General features: G+C 39.4%; 1 non-coding gene across 1 annotated transcript; it reads left to right on the top strand.

Moving 5' to 3' along the window:
• The first annotated feature begins 251 nt into the window (after positions 1 to 251).
• On the top strand, positions 252 to 324 carry trnar-ccg (transfer RNA arginine (anticodon CCG)). Its single transcript has one exon. It is a non-coding gene; the product is annotated as a tRNA-Arg (tRNA).
• Positions 325 to 4,306: the final 3,982 nt, after the last annotated feature.

Below are 4,306 nucleotides of genomic sequence, written 5' to 3'. Positions count from 1 at the left end.
ACCTGGAACTTTACCTCAATTTCTTTCTCCACAGATACTGCCAGACCTGCTGATCAGTTCCTGCATTTTCACTTTTTAATGCACACGAGTCAGTCAGATCCAATCACACGATCAATACTGGGACCTTTGGAATTGATACAATGCGGTTCTGTTTGAAAAGAAAGGGGCTGGTCCACAAAAACATCAAATCTTCCATTGATCACATGGAGACAAAGGAACAAATCACAAGCTCGGAGCTTCCAGTATGTACAGCCCCAGTGGCCTAATGGATAAGGCACTGGCCTCCGGAGCCAGGGATTGTGGGTTCAAGTCCCATCTGGGGTGTGGTCGATTTTGTGTTAGAAACAAATATCAAAAGGCCTTCAGAATATTGTCTTGTTTGGTAACAGATGGAGGTTTTACCCAGGTCACAATGCCACCTGTACTTTCCAGGCAAATAGAATCAAAGAAATTTATGTCACAGAAAAAACTCCCCTCTTAGCCTTTTTATCAAATAATTAAATCTATATCCACTGGTAATTGAATTCTCTGCTAAGGGAAGCAGGTCCTTCCTATCCACTCCATCTAGACTCCTCAAGATTTTAACACATCAATTAATACCAGCATTAACTGGTTGGGTGTGTTCCTGTGCCTACAATCCTGATATAAATCTCCCAAAACCACTCCTGTTGCAAAGAAAACAACCCTAGATTATCCAATCTCTCATCATGGTTAAAAATCTCCATTCCTGGCATCATCCTTCTAAATCTTCACTTTGAGCTTCCACTGCTCGTAACTTTTTACCAATTCAAAAATACTCACATCTACCTGAATAGTCAAATTCTAAAGGAAGCAGGTATTTATACTGCATAAGAAAAGGGTGCTGATTGGTTAGCAAGTTGACTCTGATTGGTCAAGGCATTGCCATGGAGAAGGCACCAGGGAACAATTGTCCCCAATGCTTTTGTTTAATGCAAAGAAGGCACAATGCTCGTACATGTTCCTTTAGCCTGTGGAGAATAGGGTCCTTCTTATGAATATATATAGCTGCCAGTAAGCATAAGTGAGCCATGTTGTAAGCCCAACTGATAATATTAAATTGGTTGTCATTGTAATTCTTAGCTTACTCAGGATTGTTCAGCATGTGTTGTCCAATCACAGAATCACATTAAACGTTAGACATCATATTGAGTTTTGCAAGCATGGGTTTGTTGAGTACGGTCAGTACCCTGCCTATTGTGAATAGCCAAAGAGATTATCCCTTTTCCAACTTTTCCCATTTCTGATGAAAGGTCATCGATCTGGAACTTCACCTCAATTTCTTTCTCCACAGATGCTGCCAATCTGCTGAGTGTTTTCAGCATTTTCACTTTGATATTTGATATAATCCACCAGTCGTTGGGACATATGGCATATGTACCTGGCATTGCACTGGGACTGAAATTCATATACCACATTATTCATTTGTGTGGTAGGTAGAATGTTTTTTTGGCTTTATGACAGCACCCTGTTAGTGGAATATACCACTGGTGTTGCTTCTGCATAGTAAGCAGCAGCATGAAAGTCTAGCTTCACTTGTTGCTCAAATTTTTGAGATACTTTACCCTTCCAGGGTAATCTGAGTGAAGCATTTGATGAGGATTGACATCATTGTCTTATATTTTTCCACTCTTACAAATGTACGAGATTCTCTGATGCAGTCCTGAGATACGAACTGTTGTGAATCAAATATCATGATTCATTAGAAATCAGAGCACATATCCAGCAATAGAAACCTCATCAATGGAGCACTGCTTGTCAAAATGACAGACTTCATGATTAAGGAAAGCTTTCTCATCCTCCTTCCTAATGATAGATTGTGACATTTCCAAGAACCTATTATTGAACAAGCAGCTTGAGGAAATCAAGTGTGCTCACAACTGCTCCTTATTATTACTACAGTTTGTGGAACTGGTTGACTTGTTGCTGGACATCAGGTGAGTGGCCAAAGGAGAGGAGAAATTTAGTGTCAATGGAAAGCAATGATCAAGTGTATCATGGTTGTAGGTATCTCTAGTTCATTTAGGCTAATGGAGAATGTGTTGATTTCTCTTGTGGCTTCAAATGTTACATAAGATGATTCAATACTCTTTGTTTTGCCGAAAGTCATCTTTAATTCTCATTGCTGAAATATACAGAGATCAATTAGCTTCAGTCAGGGAAATGCCTTCTAGAATCAGAGAAACTTCAATCAAAGAAACCTCTGTAAAGAAACTCACTTTTTACAAACAATCAACTGTACCAATTCTTTCTGCACAGGAACCAGTCAGATCCAATCACACGTTAACTCTGTCTCTTTCTCCACAGATGTTTCCAGACCTGCTGAGTATTTCCAGCATTTTCACTTTTTAATGCAAAGTAGTCAGTCAGATCCAATCGCACGATCATTACTGGGACCTTTGGAATCAATAAAATGCAGTTCTTTGTGAAAAGAAAGGGGCTGGTCCACAAAAGCATCAAATCCTCCAGTGATCACATGGAGACAAAGGAACAAATTGCGAACTGCAAGTCTTAGCATGTATAGCCCCAGTGGCCTAATGGATAAGGCGCTAGCCCCTTGAAACTAGGAGTTGTGGGTTCAAGTTCCATCTGAGGTATAGCAAATTTTGGGCCATAATTGAATATCCAAACACCTTTAGTAAACATTGTCACATTTATTTCCCTTGGAACTGAGGAACTGCTATGACTTCTGGTTCCCGAAAATTCGATATAATCTCACTTTTAGATTCAAAATGCTGGAGCGTCATCAAGTACACAGCTCTCTAAGTGGCTGGTGGACTGATAGACTGATACATTGTTCCTCAGCATATGACTGCAGTGAATGTGGCACCCCACAATATATATTCACATAACAATTAGTTCCTAGCCTTTTATGAATAATATAACATCCTTCTTTCTTTAAAAAAACATATCTTTATATCAATATAGCTGTTCCAATCATTAACTTTTTTATAAACTAAAAATGATTAACAATTGACTTTTAAAAATAAACAGAACCACTTAAGAGTCTTTTATAGCTTGTTTTCTTTTCTAAAAACATTATTCATGCTATCGCTTAGCTGATAGGATGTTGTGCCTCCATCTTGTAGATTTGGCATTCATTGCTTGCAGTAGTGGGTTGGCATGTTGTATAGGTGATGTTGTGTGTTGATCCTGGTGTTGCAGGAGTGGTGCTTAATGTTGAATCGCTTGCTGGTGACATTGTTGATGTTTCATTGTTCCTTGGTGATGTTGATGTTGTTTCACTGGTTATTGATGTTGCTGGTGTTGATGATCTTTTCTGCTTTTCCAGTTCAGGGTATAGGTCAAATATGAACTCTGTCCTTTTCATTGGCTTACCAGCTTCAGCCTTAATGATGTATGACCTTGGAGTCTCAGCTTCACCAACAGCTTTTGCTGGGTTCCAGGTTTTCAGGATTGCATCCTGTATATGTACAGTTTGTCCTTTCAACAACTCAGGCAGGGATTTAGCATGTTTGTTGATGTGTTGATCTCCTCTTACCTAGGTAGCAGTGAGGAGAGGCAATAGTGTAGTGATATTGTCACTGGACTAGTAATCCAGAGACTCTGGTGGACCTGGGTTCATAATCCTGCAGATGGTGGAATTTGAATTTAATAAAAAAACTGGAATTAAAAGTCTAATGGTGATCATGAAATTGTTGTTAATAAACCCACCTGGTTCACTAAGGGAAGGAAATCTGCTAGTCTGGCCTACAGCAATGTGGATGACTCAAATGCTCTCTAAACAAGGGAAATTAGGGATGGGTGATAACAGCCAAATCCCATGAGTTTAAAACAAAGTTGGTGTCTTATTTCCTCTTGGTCACTTGGAGGGAGTATATTGCTTTGCAGAGTTGTATTATACTGTCTTGCATTCTGCAACCCTGCAGGCCATTTCATGTCAGCCTTGAGAGGTGCAGATTGGAGTGACAATGGGGTAAGTTTTGGGTCTTTCTTTGTCTCTAGGCATTTAGTGAGGGTTCTCATGACCATCTGGACATGTCTACCTATAAACCCGTGTCCTTTTGGGTAATGTGGTGATGAGATGATGGTGTTGAACAAATACGCTGTTCAACAAATTCTTTAAACTCTTTGGAGGTGAATACGGTTCCATTGCCACATATTACTCTTTCAGGAGTAATAAACAGGGCTCAATAAACAGGGCTCATACGCCGAGATAATTGTTGTAGCTCTCAAAAGTTTCACCTTGCAGATAGAAGTGAAATTTAAGTAGTAGTCTGTGACTATGAGATATCATTCTTGATTGTGTGTGAATAAATCACAGTAT

Source organism: Cetorhinus maximus, chromosome 16 (assembly GCF_964194155.1).
Source record: "Cetorhinus maximus chromosome 16, sCetMax3.hap1.1, whole genome shotgun sequence".
NCBI classification, from domain to species: Eukaryota; Metazoa; Chordata; class Chondrichthyes; order Lamniformes; family Cetorhinidae; genus Cetorhinus; species Cetorhinus maximus.
The sequence above is the reverse complement of the archived record's forward strand: the minus strand, read 5'-3'. Positions and strand labels throughout refer to the sequence as shown.